An 18,982-nucleotide genomic window follows, 5' to 3' on the forward strand; every position below is an offset into this window, starting at 1 on the left:
CGCTCGGTGGTGGCTGCTCTAGTTCCGGGAGAATTCATGGCCTCCATCGACTTGAAGGATGCGTACCTACACATCCCCATTTTCGAGGGTCACCAAAGGTACCTTCGATTCGCCATTGCGGAGGATCATTATCAATTTGTGGCGTTACCCTTCGGTCTCGCTTCGGCTCCGCGGGTTTTCACCAAGGTGCTTGCACCGGTTCTGGCCTTACTGAGAGCCCAGGGTATCTCAATCCTGGGGTATCTGGACGATATTTTGGTTCGGTCTGCGACCAGTCAGGGTCTGGTGAAGGACCTGTCCGTCACGATGCAGACTCTGCAGGAGTTTGGTTGGACGATAAACTTCCCAAAATCGACGCTGTGCCCGTCGGTTCGTCTTGCCTATCTGGGTATGATTCTAAATTCTGTTCAGGCGAAAGTCTTCCTATCGGAAGACAAGCTCAAAACACTTCAGGACGAAGTCAGGTCCCTTCGGGACGTTCCGTACTCATCCCTCCGGACGGGCATGAGGTGTTTAGGTTTGATGGTCTCGGCCTTCGAGGCGATTCCCTTCGCCCAGTTTCACACGAGGGGTCTCCAGGCGGAGATCCTGTCCAGGTGGGACGGGCGACCACAATCTCTGGATCTTCAGATCTCGTTGAGTCTTCACACGAGAAGGAATCTTCTGTGGTGGCTGCAGTCCCCGGCGGTGTCGGGGGGCAAGTCTTTTCGTCCGCTTTCGTGGACGGTGATCACCACAGATGCCAGCCTGTCGGGCTGGGGTGGTGTTCTGGGCGTTCTGTCCGCCCAGGGTACTTGGTCGGAGGAGGAATCCTCTCTTCCGATCAACATTCTGGAATTGCGGGCGATAAATCTCTGCCTTCGACGTTGGACGGACATGCTTCAGGGCTGTCCGGTTCGGGTGCAGACGGACAATGCCACATCGGTGGCCTACATCAACCACCAAAGGGGCACCAGGAGTGCCCGAGCGGCTCGGGAAGTAGCCTACATTCTGTCTTGGGCCGAGACGCACGTCCCGGCGATAACGGCAGTTCACATTCCGGGGGTGGAGAACTGGCAGGCGGATTATCTGAGCCGCCAGACTCTGGACCAGGGAGAATGGTCGCTCCACCCGGAGGTCTTCCAGATGTTGTGCGCGAAGTGGGGTCTTCCGGATGTGGACCTGTTCGCGTCTCGTCTGAACAACAAGGTGGAAAGGTTCGTGGCAAGGACGCGCGATCCTCGGGCAGACGCGTCAGCCGCGTTAGTGGCTCCGTGGCATCAGTATCGACTGATGTATGCATTCCCACCAATTCAGTTGCTATCCCGGTTCCTTCGCAGGTTGTCCTCGGAACCAAAAACGGTGATTCTGGTGGCGCCAGACTGGCCCCGTCGGTCTTGGTACGCAGACCTCGTGAATCTGGCGATCGAGGCTCCATGGCGTCTGCCTCTTCGGGAAGATCTTCTGTCTCAAGGACCGATATTCCATCCTGCTTTACAGTCGCTGGCTTTGACGGCCTGGCTGTTGAGACCGAGGTCCTGAAGGATAGGGGTCTCTCTCCGGAGGTCATTCATACTTTGATCAATGCTAGAAAGGCCTCTTCGGGGAATACTACCGTACTTGGAAGGCCTATTTTGCCTGGTGTGAGTCCAGGGGGTATTCCCCTAGCTCATACTCGGTATCGAGAGTGTTGGCTTTCCTTCAAACGGGCGTGGACCAGCGTTTGGCGTTGGCCACGATTAAGGATCAGATTTCTGCTCTGTCCGTTCTTTTTCAACGCCCTGTGGCATCTAATTCTCTGGTTGGCACCTTTGTTCAAGGGGTTTGGCACCTGGTCCCTCCTCGGAGGGAGCCTTTGCCTCCGTGGGACTTGAACCTCGTTCTATCCGTGTTACAACATGCTCCTTTTGAAAAGATCAGGGAGATCTCGTTGCCTCTGTTGTCCAAGAAGGTCGCCTTTTTGGTGGCGATCACTTCGGCTCGCAGAGTTTCGGAGCTGGCAGCTTTGTCCTGCAGGTCTCCGTATCTGGTACTCCACTTGGATAGGGTGGTCTTGCGACCTAATCCTTCTTTTCTTCCGAAAAGGATTTCGGAATTTCACCTCAATGAGGACATTGTCTTGCCTTCACTTTGCGCGGAGCCTAAGTGTAAGATTCTGGTACCTTTTGGTACCCTTATTGCCCATTTTTCATTGCATGTTGCGTCCCACCTTTTCAGTTAGGTGGAACGCATATACCTTTAAGCCGCATGACATCATCACTGAGCGCCGCTCTGAGCGGCTATTTCAATCGCCGGCTTTCTCTCACAGGTTGTTCGTTCAAACCGCATGCTTAACAGCCTTGTCTTATGCTGCCGGAGCCTCCAGCTATTCTCTTTACCTGGAACAGACCGGAACCTCGCTACTGATCCCGTATCTCGCTACCGGATCACTCCCTTACTACCGGACCCTTCTACTTACTAACCTCACTAGTGATAAGTACCCCACAGGGGATTCCTTCATAACAAACTTACACTATCTTCTTCTGCACATTAAGGACTGTTACTATCTATGCATTACTAATCCTATCATCTACACTGTTACATAGATTGCTAGCTCTTGAGTCTACTACCATCTATCCTTGCACTGGGTTAGTCTCTCTTGTATATGTCATCTGCTGTCCTTACCACCTGTTACTATACATGATTACTAATCTATCTGCATTCTACCTATTACCATCTACCACTCTCCTGAACATTACTATCAAGTGCTTATCATTGCTATCACTGCTCACGCCTGTCCCTTCAGCACATCACCTCTATACTGTCATATACATCCTATCACTCCAGGAACATCTTATAGAGTGTATGTGTATTTGTATGCTGAAGCAGGCGGGTCCACAGTGATGAGTCTGGAGAGTTGGATCTGGTAATTCAACACATCTCTACATGACTACTGAGTGGAGATTCTGCAGCTGCAAATCCAGCTCACTATAACAAAAACGCAGGAGCGTTACAGATTGAACGAACCTAAAAAATGGATTCTGCAGAATTACCCACTCAAGTGATACAATTAACACAAAAAGTAAATGCATTAATACTTTCTCTTACTGAAGTAAAAGATGAAAATCAGACTCTGAGACAGCAGATAGCCCGTCTTTCACAGCTTACTGCTGCTCAGCCCCCTGAACCTAAAATAAACCTTCCTCTAGTGTTTACAGGTGATGGGAAAAAATTTTGTGAATTCAAAAACGCATGTCAATTGCTTTTTTTGCTAAAACCTCGTACTTACCCTACTGATCAAATTAAAGTCTGTACCACTTTCATATTTGACGGGTGATCCACGGGCCTGGGCAGACTCTCTCTTTGAGAAAGATGATCCTCTTCTCAACTCCTATCCTTTATTCCTAGCGAAACTCGCTAGCTTATATGAAGACCCCAATAGGCAGAGTACTGCTGATATCCAATTAAGGGCTTTAAAACAAGGAAGGAGACCTGTTGAAGACTTTGTAGCATAGTTCAAAAGATGGACCCTTGATTCAGGGTGGAATGATACATCTCTGCGAACTCAGTTCAGATTTGGGTTGTCAGAAGCCGTTAAAGACGAGCTCGCCCGAGCGGATTTACCTGGCATTTTGGATGCCTTAATACAACTCAGTATCAACATTGACAGGCGATTGCGAGAAAGAAAGGCTGAGAAGATGGGAATGCCATCGCCCAGTCCTTCTCGGGAATCGGCCGTTGACCCTACTCCTATGGAGGTAGGAACCATACGCCCACCTTTATCGACTACTGAACGAGCCAGGAGAAGATCCAGAAATCTCTGCATGTACTGCGCCTCCCCGGATCATTTGATAAGCGTCTGTCCCCTTGTCCGCAAAAAAGAGGGTGAGTGTTCACATGTCTTGCTAGGGGGATTAACGACTTCCTTTTCTAATCCCTATCTCTTTATTTATTTGACATTACAGTGGGACCAAACTAGGATCACCACCAAGGCTATGATCGACACAGGATCTTGTGGGAACTATATCGATACACGTTTTGTTACTTTAAATAAAATACCTATTATTTCAAAACCTAAACCTTTCTCTGTTAGTTTCATTAACGGTATTCTGTTATCTTCTAGTCCAATCACCAATCAGACACAAGCACTCCTTGTCACTGCTAATGAGTCCCATATGGAGACCACCACTTTTGATGTACTACCTTCACCACATTTTCCCATTATTTTGGGACTCCCCTGGTTACACATACATCAACCAACCATAGATTGGAAAACACGGACTCTAACCTTCCCTTCTCACTATTGCGAGATCACGTGTAACCTCCCATCTTATGGAAAGATCCTGTCTGTGGTGTCAGATGAGATTACACCACTATGCTACCAGGATCTGACCGAAGTCTTCCTTGAAAAAAATGCTCAAGTGTTGCCTCCCCATAGGGACTATGATTGTTCTATCGATCTACTCCCTAATAGCAAATTGCCTTTCGGTCATGTTTATCCTCTTTCACAGGATGAACTTTCTCATCTCAAGGAATACTTGGATGAGAATTTGGTGAAAGGGTTCATCAGACCCTCTACTTCTTCCACAGCTGCAGGACTTTTCTTTGTCCGCAATAAGGATTCAAGTCTTAGGCCTATTATTGACTATAGGCAATTAAATACCATTACGATAAAGGATCGCTATCCTTTACCGCTCATCCCTGAACTCATTGAACAAGTGCGTGGGGCTACCTAGTTTTCTAAATTGGACCTAAAAGGGGCATACAACCTAATCCGAATCCGTGACGGAGATGAGTGGAAGACAGCATTCAGAACCAGATACGGATTATTCGAATATCTTGTGATGCCTTTCGGGTTGTGTAATGCTCCCGCAGCTTTCCAACGATTCATAAATGACATCTTCAGAGACTTACTTGATGTCTGTGTCGTGGTATATCTGGACGATATACTTATCTATTCTCGATCTTTGTCTGAACATATAAAACATGTAAGACTTGTGTTATCCAGATTACTCGCACACAATCTATACGTGAAATTAAAAAAATGCCTATTTCATAAAGAAGAAATATTATTCCTAGGATACATCATATCTAAAACTGGAATCAAGATGGATATGAGCAAGATATCGTGTATTCTGGATTGGCCTATACCAACAACTCGTAAGGCATTACAGCGATTCCTCGGATTTTCAAACTTCTATAGGAAGTTCATTAAGAACTTCTCTGCTATTGTGAGACCTCTCACACAACTGACAAGTATAAAGAAACCATTCAAATGGTCAGAAGAAGCAAATGGAGCTTTCCGCTTGTTAAAATCAAGCTTTACTTCTGCTCCCATACTACGCCATCCAGACCCATCCCTCCAATATATCCTGGAGGTAGATGCGTCAAACATGGCAGTAGGAGCAGTTCTCTCCCAACGACCAACAAATACTTCACCACTCCACCCAGTTGCTTTCTTCTCTAAATCACTAAGCAGCCCAGAGGTGAATTACCCAGTGGGTGAAAAAGAGTTGCTTGCCATAAAACTGGCACTAGAGAATTGGCGACATCTACTTGAAGGTACCCGATTACCAATACTCCTATATACAGATCATAAAAATCTTCAATACCTTCAGACTAACAAAACTCTTTCCCACCGGCAGGTACGATGGTCATTATTCTTCCTAAGATTCAACTTCCTAGTGACCTACACGCCTGCAGACAAAAATAAAGCGGATGCGCTATCACGATTAACCGAAGATAACTGCGCCGAAATCCCTTCTATTCCTATAATACCCTATGAACGTATTATTGGTGTTGTTCGTTCCCTGAAGGAAGAGATTTTGCACAGTATAGGACTGGATTCACCTCCACCACAACTAAGTACTGATGCAGAAGGCTTCCTCTACTACAACAACAAACTCTACATACCCCCCACTATGCGCACCAAGATCTTGGAATTGTCACATGATGTGCCTATGGCAGGACATATGGGTATGACTAAAACCCTTAATTTGCTTACCAGGCAGTTTTGGTGGCCTGATATGAAGACGTCTGTACAAAAATTTGTTTCTTCATGTGACATCTGTGCAAGGTCCAAAATTGACACTACAAAACCATCTGGTCTACTTTGCAGTCTACCAATACCCCAGGTTCCATGGGAAGTTGTGTCCTTAGACTTTATAGTAGAACTACCACCTTCCAAAGTATTTAATACCATTCTAGTGTCAGTGGACCATCTGACAAAGATGGCACATTTCATTTCTATTCGCAGACTACCTTCATCTAAGCAAACAGCGGAATTACTAATGAAACATGTGTTCAAGTTACACGGAATTCCAAAGACTCTTTTATCCGACCGTGGTTCACAGTTCATCTCCAAGTTTTGGCAAGCTCTATGTCATATACTACGGATTGAGCGAAAGCTCACTTCTCCTTACCACCCTCAAACCAACGGACAGACTGAAAGAGTCAACCAGTGCATTGAACAATATCTACGTTGCTACACCTCATACCTACAGGATGATTGGGTGGACCTTCTCCCTCTGGCGGAATTTGCTTATAACAACGCGACCCACAGCACTACCAAGCAGAGTCCGTTCTACTTAAACTATGGGTTTCATCCCACACTTCTTCCACCACGCATCCTACCATCAAGTAACCCAGTAGCCTCGGATTATCTTACCCAAATAAAAGACTCACTGGGTTTACTTAATACCACCATCTCACACGCTCATAGTCAACAAAAAAGGTACTAGGACCTTCGTAGGAAACCCTCTCCTCAATATGCTATTGGGGACCTCGTTTGGCTATCGACGAAAAATTTAAGGTTAAAGATCCCTAGCAAAAAGCTTGGACCTTTATTTCTGGGACCCTTCCCAATTAAGAAACTCATTGGAAAAGCTGCAGTGCAACTCACTTTACCGGCAGATCTCAGAATACATCCCATCTTTCATGTGTCGCTACTGAAACCACATGTTCCTAACCAAGGAATAAGGCCTACCATCTTGCCTCCACCTCCAGTACAAGTTGAAGGCGGAGAAGAATTTGAGATTAGGGAGATTTTGGATTCTCGTATCCACAGAGGAAAACTCCAATATCTCATAAGATGGAAGAACTATGGACCCCAAGACGACACCTGGTTGGATACTTCTGATGTTCACACACCCAGGCTTATACGAAGGTTTCACTCTAAATACCCGAAAAAAAACCAGTGCTATAGGCCTTCTGGAGCCGGTCTTAAGGGGGGGGGGGTACTGTAAGATTCTGGTACCTTTGGTACCCTTATTGCCCATTTTCCATTGCATATTGCGTCCCACCTTTTCAGTTAGGTGGAACGCATATACCTTTAAGCCGCATGACATCATCACTAAGCGCCGCTCTGAGCGACTATTTCAATTGCCGGCTTTCTCTCACAGGTTGTTCGTTCAAACCGCATGCTTAACAGCCTTGTCTTATGCTGCCGGAGCCTCCAGCTATTCTCTTTACCTGGAACAGACCGGAACCTCGCTACTGATCCCGTATCTCGCTACCGGATCACTCCCTTACTACCGGACCCTTCTACTTACTAACCTCACTAGTGATAAGTACCCCACAGGGGATTCCTTCATAACAAACTTACACTATCTTCTTCTGCACATTAAGGACTGTTACTATCTATGCATTACTAATCCTATCATCTACACTGTTACATAGATTGCTAGCTCTTGAGTCTACTACCATCTATCCTTGCACTGGGTTAGTCTCTCTTGTATATGTCATCTGCTGTCCTTACCACCTGTTACTATACATGATTACTAACCTATCTGCATTCTACCTATTACCATCTACCACTCTCCTGAACATTACTATCAAGTGCTTATCATTGCTATCACTGCTCACGCCTGTCCCTTCAGCACATCACCTCTATACTGTTATATACATCCTATCACTCCAGGAACATCTTATAGAGTGTATGTGTATTTGTATGCTGAAGCAGGCGGGTCCACAGTGATGAGTCTGGAGAGTTGGATCTGGTAATTCAACACATCTCTACATGACTACTGAGTGGAGATTCTGCAGCTGCAAATCCAGCTCACTATAACAAAAACGCAGGAGCGTTACACGAAGCATCCGAGGGAGGTGGCCTTACATTCCTTGGATGTTGTTCGGGCGATCAGGGTTTACCTGAATTCGACAAAATCCTTTCGCAAGACGGATTCTCTTTTTGTCCTTCCTGAGGGACCTCGGAAGGGCATGGCGGCGTCGGCTTCTACCATCACCAAATGGATCAGACAGACCATTGAGCAGGCATATGCTTTGAAGGGGAAAGTCCCTCCTATGCCTGTGAAGGCGCACTCTACCAGATCTGAGTACGTCTTGGGCCTGTCATCATCGGGCTTCTGTGGCCCAGGTGTGTAAGGCGGCGACTTGGTCGTCGTTCACACCTTCTCAAAGTTCTACAAAGTGGATGTTCAGGCATCGGCTGATGCTTCCTTTGGCCGCAAGGTTCTTAGTGCGGCAGTACCTTAAGGTCCCTTGTTTTTGGGCCCTTGGTTGTTTGGGATGTTTTTATCCCTGGGTTATTTGTTCTTCCTGGGTTGTTGCTCCTGTTGAGCAAAGTCTTTTTCATGCTGCCCAGCTGGTTTCCTTCTTTGGTAAGGTTACTTTCTTTGATATGGGTCCGGCGTTGCCTTAGGCGCGGCTGCGTTTCCCACCCCTCATGCTTACACTGCTTTGGGACGTCCCCATTGTGACGAATATGGAGAGGCGGCGACTGTCGGAGGATGTAATAGAAAACTGAATTTTTGTAAAATCTTACCTGTAAAATTCTTTTCTCTGAGTCCTCCGACAGTCGCCGCCCCCGCCCCTCTTTTGGGGTTTGTTTATGTACTCTACTGCTATTCTACTGAAACTGAGGTATGGAACAGGAAGCAGGAGGGTATTGACTGAGGGGACCACCCCCTGGGGGTGGGATATGCTAAAAGCTTTAATATTGACATATTCTGTTTCCTAGCTACTCCTACGGAGCAAAGGTCAATTACCCCATTGTGACGAATATGGAGAGGCGGCGACTGTCGGAGGACTCAGAGAAAGGAATTTTACAGGTAAGATTTTACAAAAATTCCGTTATTTCTCATTCACAAAGGTGCAGGTGTTCTGACAACCACTCATCTTCACCACACTATTGGACTTTTAGACAATTTTCTATCATGTTTTCTGAATTGGACTGATCTTGTATGCACATAATTTTTTTTTTATCCATTGGGAATAGTTTTAGTATGTACATGAATTGTATTTACTTTATTTGGACTTTATTAACTAGATGATTTTATTTATAATTTAATGCTGGATATATATATTTATTATTCACGTTTGACAGATTGCTAATGACACTCAGCTTTGATTGAGTACACAGCAAACCATCTCATATAGGTATGTGTAGGTTGCCTATTTGGGACATTGCTGCACATATCCATTATATAGATACATTGTATCATCTTTGAACATTATTGGTGGTAAATCCCAGCACATACACAAATTTATACAGCCCCTTCTTTCACCATTCAATATTTCATTTATGCACGTGTTTATTCACATTTAAAGGGTATAAATGTGAATAAACACATTTATACCCTTGGTTATTTAAAATTTAGGGGTTTAGCGCCTTCATTTTATTTTATAATTCTCATGAATTGGTTGTAGCCAAAGTTTCTCTCACCATATCTTTTCTTTCTTAAATGAGCTTAGCGGGATCACTCAATATAACAGAAAAGTTCAGGGCTGCACTGAACACTTTTTTTTCATTAGAAAAGCCATTTTTAATGTTTTGTACATTTTTTTTTTTGTAAATTCTTTATTTAGGACTTATTCATAGTAAGCATTTTAGAAACATGGGGCAATCATGCCAAGCTTTAAGCCCAAAAAGGAGCAGGAGCTTCTTTTGGGCGACAAACTTACATAGGATAGCTCATTGAAGTGAATAGACAGCCTTTGCGTGACGTGTGAAAATGTGTGTAAATCTCGCTTTTAGAATTGCAGGTGAGAACAGTATGCAGGATAAGAACAAGTAATAGTTCAAGTCATTGACAGATGAAACCAGATTATGTACAAAGGAATCATACATATGCATAGAATACTCCCTATCTCTGCAGTAAAATGAGGAAAGGCAATCAAACCGGGACAAGTACACCTCAAGGATGTATTGAGTAGGATGACTTCACTACCTGTCACAAGTCAAATGTAACCATTATTAATGCTCATTAGCAAAAAAGAAAGATTCTTACACAGGATACGGAATGCTCTTTATATATAAATACTAGGGGAACCAAATCAAGACAAACATTCAGAAAAAGATGTACAGGAAAAAGGGCAAGGTGGAAAAGAGAATTCTCTGGATACGTGGGATGGGGAAATGATGGACTCAGGATGTGAATTTTTCACATTTTTATAATATGTTAATTAATGCACACATCAGTGAAAACAGTCCACATTTGCTAAACACATTCTTTCAAGTCACCATTCAAAGCCATCTATGCTGCTTTTGTATTTGTTGCGTATTTTAAGAAATATTTTATTTTATTTATGTTTGTTTAAAATAAATGACTTGGAGCATTTTGGTATGCTAAGTGTTAGGTTAAAAAAAAAAAAAAGTCAGCATACTTTTCCAACATGTAACACATCTCCTCTACAAAATTGAGTGCCTGTTATAGCAAAATATTTCCTTACCATGATTAATGTACTTTTAGTAACATAAACATTTTTTAACTAAGCCATCATTATTGTTGGCTGCTCTGGTTTTTGACAGTTCCAAAAAGTTATTTAACTTCTTCATTCCACTGGAGTTTATCCACTGGGTAAAGAGACCGGCTATGATTGTCACAATTAAGCATCGTGGCTTTAAACTTTTTGGCCAAACTTATACATTTATCCATATTTAATGTCTAAATGTGCTTGTAACCAAAGGTAAAGTATACAAAAGAGAGTGTGGCTGTCACATTTCGTACATCATTATTCTGAGCAGATTGAACATTCAGCAAAAATGATAGGTTCTGCAACACTTGGCATTACAACTTAGTAATTACAGTGAGTTGGAAGAACCAAACATCTGCCCTGACCAAGAGTGGATGTAACAATATAGCTATGGTTCTAATTGACACATTGTCACTTGCCAGGTCTGCTTCAGTATTTGTGAAACGTGGCAATCCAAAGGGCCAACTGCAATATACAAAACAACTTTGTGAGATGGGGATTTTATTACCCTCTTGCCTATAATGACTTAAAAAGCATTTTTTTTGTTTCTTCAATGGACAAATGTTGGATCGATTTCCTAGTTAATTGTAGATTCTGGATTAGAGAAAGCTATAGCCAGCAGTGAGCAAAAGGTCAGACGGTGTTACTATTGGCGACATTAGTAGTGTATATAGAGTACCAAAATCCAAGGTACATAGGTGGCCAGAATGAATTGCAGCCTTAAAACAAACAAGTAGAACATATTATGCACCTGTACAAAACTGAAAGGTATGTACACAATGCTAGAAGTCTAGCTAACAAAATGGAAGAACTGGAGCTGCTGATGCATGAGGAGAATTTCAACTTCATGGGAATAACATAAACTTGGTTTGACAGCTCACATGACTGGCTTGCGACCGTTCAGAGGTAATCTTGTATCGGAGGAACAGGGTAGAAAGAAGAGGGGGTAGGGTGTGCCTATATGTCAAAAGTTATTTGCTAGTGAACACCAGGTACGACATTGCTAATAGGCCATGGGAGAAGGTGGAATCCTTGTGGCTAGAGGTTCAAAAGTGAAGAAAAAAATGAGAAATTAACAGTAGTCATATGCTACAGGCCCAGTCACACAGTTAGCAGGGCAATGTTTAATAGGGGACTTCAATTATCCAGATATTGACTGGGCAGATGGAACTGCTCACTCATTTAAAGCTCGCAATTTCTTAAATGTGTTGCAGGACAACTTCATGTGTCAATTGGTGGATGCCCCAACTGGAAATAACGTTGCTAGATCTACTAATTATAAACAACACAGATCTGATTGCATATGTGGAAATAATGGAAACAGCAGCCACAGAGTAATTACATTCAGCATAAATCATAGGAAAAAAAGAGTCACGAGGGTAGTGCAAGAACACTACATTTAAAAAGAGCTAACTTTTCTAAACTGCTCTCCATACTACAAGATATTAAATAGGATCAAATTCTAGAAATATTGAGCACTGAGGAAAAATGGGAGTTCTTTAAAAACATATTAAATTATTGCATTAGCCAGAGTATTCCAATGGCTAACAAATATAAAAGAGCCAAGGTTAATGCTGGATGGCTAAAATGCATATAAAAGAGAAAAAAATGGCCTTTAAAAAATATAATGCTGTGGGGTCATCCTCAAAACTACAAGGAATGCAATAGGAAATGTAAGAGTGCAATCGGGCCAGCTAAAAAAGACTATGAGAGACATATAATGGAGGAGAGTAAAAAAAAAAAAAATCCCCAAAAAAATGTTTTAAATATATTAATAATAAGAAAGCAAGGTCAGAGCATATTGGTCCAATAAAGGATGGTTGGGGAAGTTGGTTACAAATGACAAGGAGAAGGCAACTGTACTAAATGAATTCTACTCAGGGGTATAAAAAAACAACACAGTATTGTTAGTAACACAACAGGGAATGCAACCTTGTGGCTAGGAGAAGCCAGTGTCCAGAAAAGAAGTGAAACATTTAATCCAAAGAAATCACCAGGACCAGATGGCTTACACCTAAGAGTGCCCAAAGAACTGATCGAGGTTATAGCCAAACCATTATTCCTAATTTTTAAGAAGCTTACTGACAGAAATGGCAGCAGCTGATTTGCAAAAAGTCAATGTGGTACCAATATTTAATGTGTATACCTGATAACTACAGGCCCACTAATCTAACATCAATATGTAGCAGTATGTCAATTATTGGAGGGAATGATAATAGCCTGGCTACTGAATTGGCTGGATTAGAGGTGCAAGGATTCTCATCCAAGGTGGTTCAAGCCTTGGTGAAGACCACAAGTCCATGAACACTACATATAAGAGGATATGAATGAAGTTTGTTCTGTTAGCTCAGCAAAGTTTTCTCTCTTGTGTCCCCAGCTCTAGCCAATATCCTGGAGATTTTTACAATCAGCACTTGAGATTGGTCTGGCACACATCCCATAGTGTGCCGACGTAAGGTAGGGCCAGGAATACAGAAAATTGTTATCAAATACTTACCGTAATTTTCCTTTCCTGGCCTATCCTCACGTCAGCACACAATGGGTTAACACCTCCTCCGGAGCCCAGAGGACCACCTATTCCTAGCTAAATAAAAGACAGCTCCTCCCCCACTGAAGTGTTTGATAACCTAGCCTGCGACAGGCCACTAGGGAGGAAGTCCTGTGCTGATGTTAGGATAGGCCAGGAAAGGAAAATTACGTTAAGTATTTGATAACAAAAGAGAGGGGAGAGTCTGTGGACGTAGGTCTACGTCGCCAGACCTTAACGAGCCACTTTGCCACAGTAGCAGCACAGTGAGCAGTGGGCAAGTGGTTAATGTGCCAAGACTAGGTATATTGAAGCTTCGGCCAAAAGTCAGCAGCCAGGTTTAAGTCCTCCAGAACCACTCCCACGCCTGCAGGTTCCACTTGAATTTAAAGGCCATTTCTTATTGCTTTAAACATCACAGGTAACGCTGTTGCTAGTCAACAGGCAAAAAACCTGCCACAGTATAAGTGTGCGGGCCAGTTCACCACAACTTCTGAGTTGAAGGGGCCTTTCTTCATGCACATTTTTGAAGTGTTCAGGTGCTTTCTTTTTGTGATGATTGAGCCTGCGTCTTGCCTGTGGCATGGATATTTGCCGTATACTTTCCGCCACAGCCTCTAGGCTTTGAAATTTATGCATCTGCTTCCTTATCCATTGTCACTTGCAGTCACTGCAGACTGCATGCAGGTCCAACATGCATTCAGGGCCGGTTCACATTTGTGCGAGTGCGCTGATCGCATGTAATTCGGAGCTCACTGCTCCTTCATTACATGCGATCGGAGGTGCGGATGCGAATTCAGCCATACACTTTGTATGGCTGAATTCGCACTGTATCCGCACCAAACACGCACATGACCCTTTTTTCCAGCCGCATCAGGATCGGATCGCACAGTGGTTCACACCTGTGCGATCCGATCCTGTACGAACTGTCAGATCGCACTGCGATATGCGATCAAACTGTCGTTAACATTTCATTGACACCCCCTGCGTATCGCATATGGCAGTGCGAACTGCCAGGGGTGCGTTTGCGATGCGGGAACAGGCTACGAATTCGCAGCCTTCCCGCATCGCACAAGTGTGAACTGGGACTCAGGGCTGGGCAAGGCATTTTCTATTGCGCTGATTTAAATGCATGTGAGCCATTGCTACTGAGCTGCTTGATAAGCATGAAAGCCGCCCTGTGCGGGAATCCGAGGAATGCAGATTTTCCTAGTCAGAAGATGACCAGTGGCGGGTCTTATGTTTTCTGGTGTGTTTGGGTTTATGGCTTCTGCTCCTAAAATAATGCAAAACACCATACTTTCCATTCCTTGAGCATTCCTTGAACATTCTTTTAAAAATATGTCCCAGGCTGCACCCTCCTACCTTTTGCTTGTCTTCTGTGCCACTGACAGGTTTAGAAATAAACAGGAAGTATCATTTACCTGAACAATGTGTCAGTCTATGATATCCACGTGCATGCACTCTAATTACCTATTTAATCAGATCCAGCAGCAAGAAATCTATTTTGAACCTGATTGAGGTTCCCTAACCATTACAGATGGCGCCCAACGTGGGGCTTCAGGTGTTCGTCTGCCGAAAAGCCGCGTAGGAGGTTTGGCGACTGGATGAGACAGACCAAGAGGGACTTGCGCACCCCTGAGAGTACGGTAGGTACTTTTACCTTACCACTGTACGACTTGTTTCTGTCTTATCTTAATCGCAGATCTCAGGTGCTTTTCGAAAGACGTTTCAAAAGGTGGGTAATCCTCACCTGGGGCTGTTTTTATTAACCCGTCGTAAGATTTCTGCTGGCTGTATATTGTTTGTTCAGTGTCTGCCATCCTGAGTGAGTGTGTCTCTGCAGGCCAGAAGGTTGCATTTGTGTGTCACCAAGTGAGCTGTTTTGCCCTTGGATTCAAGTGAGCTGTTTTGCCCTTGAATAAGACGGATATTTGCAACGTACGTCCCTCGGGACGGGTAACTCAGGGGGTTGACTGATTTGAAGGATCCTCTGAGGGGAAAGCCCGGCTGCAGGTGGATGCCCGACACTAGGGGAGGCAGGAGTAATGTCTTCAGTGTCTGTCGTTTTGCTTGAAGTGTGTCTCAATAGGCTGATACAATAGTTGTAAGCGTGCCTTGGATTCAAGTGAGCTGTCTGCCCTTGAAAAGATGGACCTTACAACATACATCCTACGGGATGGGTAACTCGGGAGGTTGACTGATTTGAAGTATCTCCTGAGGGTTAAGCTCATCTGTTGAGGTCACATGACAAGAGAGAGACGACAGGAGTTATGTTTTGTTCTGTGTGTGTTGTGAAATGAAATGTACATTGTTACACAGATAAATCCAGTCAGGTTTGAGGTTGCTACGGGCAACAGAGAGAGAGAGAGACAGAGAGAGGAAGGGGTTACGTTTTGAGTTTGTCTTTTTTTCAGTTCAACCCCCCTCCTTCTCTTCTGTGCGTCCCTGGCAGTTTTTTTTTCTCTCTGAGACTTGCACTGTTATCTGGTAAACACCCCCACGCTAGCAGCTGGCATACTTTTTTTTTTTCTAGTGAGAAAGCGGGAGGGGGTCACTCCTTGCGGAGTTTGGAGGACAATAGGTCTCAGCATTACCAAATATATGCAATTATTACTTTTTTTATGGAATTTTTGGAGTTTTGCCATTTAAACATTTGTGTATAAAGTGTAGGCACCGCTGGCAAGAGTGCTAATCGTGATAAAAAAAAAAAAAAAAAAACAGTTTTTATCAGGAAGCACAGTTTGCCGTAGTTGGCTGGATGTTTTGAGGCTATTTTTTATAGAATTTATTTTTAGACAGAAAGGGTTACCGCAATTAGTGTGACCATTGAACCCTATTGGCACTGAGCCAAAAGTTTCAAATTAGATTAACTCTATATCTGCTTATAATATTTAAGAGATATTTAGGGGGGGCATCCTCTATTCCAGGAGGGGAACCTCTGGTCAGCTCTGGTCACCCCTGGTCTGAGTTTTGAAAATTGGCACACAGCCAAAACTATTAAATCAAGTTAAGCGTTTAGTTGCCAGTACTGCCCCCTCTGGCCGTCAGCTGAGACAGCGGCAGAAGAACAGCAAAGAGTAAGGGACCTTGCATTTGAGCTGAGTGGCCCAGAGAAGGGGGGGGGGAGAGGTATATGGGTCAGCATATTAGCAAGCCGGAGAAGGGAATGTTTGCATATGATATTGTGAAGCATAGGGAAGGGAGTGAGGCTGTTAAACATTTATCCAAGATTGCAAAAGTCTGCAAATTAAAAGATCCCGTGGAAAGGCTTCAACCAGAATTCTGGCGTGTACTAATCAGGGACTACAAAGGAATTTTGTGTGATAAGGGCTTGTTGATCGTGGCAACAGCCTGGTATAAAACCGCAAAAGCTTTGCATTCTGAAGGATGGTTTGAAGAGACAATCAAGATTGGAAACTGTATGATGTATGTATATCATAAAGTAGATCGTAAAGACAATAAGCTCCCGCCCTATAATGGCGTCTGGAGAAATAAAGGGGAGGGTCCTTACTCTCCGCCTGCCGCCCATTATCTTCACACCACTCCTACTCAAACGCAACCCACAGGGACAGTTCCTGCGGACGGCCATCTTGGTGCAGCCATGTCTTCACTTCCTGCCCCACCCAGTTCAGTTCCTGCAGACGGCCATCTTGGTGCAGTCATGTCTTCACTTCCTGCCCCACCCAGTACAGTTCCTGCAGACGGCCATCTTGGAATACCAGGAAGGCCTATATCCAATTCTCCCTGTTTTAAACCAGGATGGTTCCTACCACGCTCCCATCCTCCCTGGATTACAGGTCCAATATACTAGTGATGAAGACACATCCGACTGGGATGACCAACCACAGGCAACAAGAGCACCCGCTGATTTAACCCCCAATCCAGTCCCGGACTCACAATTCCGAGGGTTTCGTCTGCTCTCACCCCAACACCAGTCCCGGTTACCAGAAGGGGCACCAATGAAGTATGTCGCTTTCTCTATCGCTCATTGACAGACGTAGTCTTCTTGATTCTCAAGAGCTGGGTTATGTTGTCTCCGCAGGAGTAGGACTAGGCAGAAAGACAAAACGTTCTGGCTCCACCTTAGGGGCAGTCCCTGAGGGTATATCCTCCCTCTCTCTGCTACAGGGAATCAGTTTTTTTCTGTCTAGTCAGGAGTAAGGACCTAAGTTCCTTGCTGGGATCTTTTTGGTCCTGGCAAGATTTTTTCTTTAAAAAAAAAAAAAGAGATTTTTTTTTTTTTAGGCAGTTTTTCTCCAGTGTTTTTTTTCCTGTGAGATCTTCAAGCAAATACGCCGGACTGGGCGACACTAGTGGTCACCCCAGCCGGCCTACGAGCGCGCGCAGACCATTGCATTGCGCTTGGTCGGCCGCGACACATTCAAGTAAGTATGCGGGGCCGGGCGACGGGCTGGATGTTGAGATCCAGTGGTCACCCCGGTTTCTGCCTACGAGCGCGTGCAGACCAGAGCTCCGCGCTGGGTCGGCCGCGACGGAGTCCCAGTGGAGGGACTGACCTGGCGAGTTAAAAGTCTCGCTTGGATGCCAGGAACCAGAGAGTCGAGGCGTCCGGAGTGGTCCACAACCCCCCACCCCGGTGGAGAGGGTATTGTGAAGAGAGGGTGCCTGTCGGTTCGGTATGGTGAGTAAACGTTCCCTTTTTTCTTTCCTCGTTATGAGGCAGTATGAATTATGGGCCCCTCCATACATGGTCAGTATATATCTGACACTAAAAGTCCCCCTTGTAAATACAGTATGTGTTTGGTGGGAAGTGGACTTGGTTTGAGAGCTAACACTCTACCCAGCAGACTGTAGCATTACAGCAGACATAGGAGGTATAATCCTACCTTATTTGTAGTGTATCTCCTGTAGATCAATAAATCGCCACTTAGCAGAGATGCAGGTGGATGTGCTGGGAAAACGATTTCGGCGGTCCGCCGCCATTTTGGCGTAGACCAAGTGCATGTATGTCCTCAGGTCACGCCGGCCGCCATGTTTTTGGAGTCTATTGTCTCTTGTATGGGGGCGGCCATGTTTCATGAGCCCAGCTACCTCGTGGAGAGCTGGGAACGCCGGAAGGCGTACACAGGGGGCGGAGCCACGTCCTTCTACCCGGGGAAAAAGCAACAGCTCATTCCAGTCTGTAAAAGACAGACGCTGACTGCAGTTGGTTGGAAACTTCACTGCATCGGTTGGTGAGCCTTGGGGGTCCCTCTCTCTCTCTGTGGGGATCGAGAAGCAGGTACTCTGAGGGGCGCTATTGCGCTAGGGGGAGACACATAAAAAAAAAAAAATTTTTTTTGTTTTTTTCTGGCAAAGGTGTCCTGAATTAACATGGACCCTGCCACTCATGTATCTCCTCCGGATCCCCTCGAGGGGTCTGCAGGATCCTCCAGCACCCCACTGACGATTGAATCATTGTCAGCTATTATGGAAACTTTTGTGTCCCGGGTGGAAGTGGCTTGTCAGGGACAGGGTGCAAGAAAGCGACCCCCGCCTAACCCCTTATTATCTGAAACCTCGGATTCAGACTCTGAGCCTATTTCTGCAGTTGCAGGTACTTCATCTGGGATTGGTGTCTCGTGTACTGTCTCTTCAGACAGTGAGGAGGATGTTTCGGCATCAGCCATAGCCAGAGAGGAAGCGTTGGTAAACGCACTCATTGTATCTGTTCAAGAAACCTTAAGATTACAGGGTATTCTGTCGGAAATAGCTGAAACTGAAATCCCTTTTGGGACTAAAAAACGCATCAAAGTGGCGAAGGTTTTTCCATTGCCCAAA

The sequence above is a fragment of the Pelophylax lessonae genome (assembly GCF_965119305.1).
Source record: "Pelophylax lessonae genome assembly, chromosome: 3".
In the NCBI taxonomy this organism is placed as follows: Eukaryota; Metazoa; Chordata; class Amphibia; order Anura; family Ranidae; genus Pelophylax; species Pelophylax lessonae.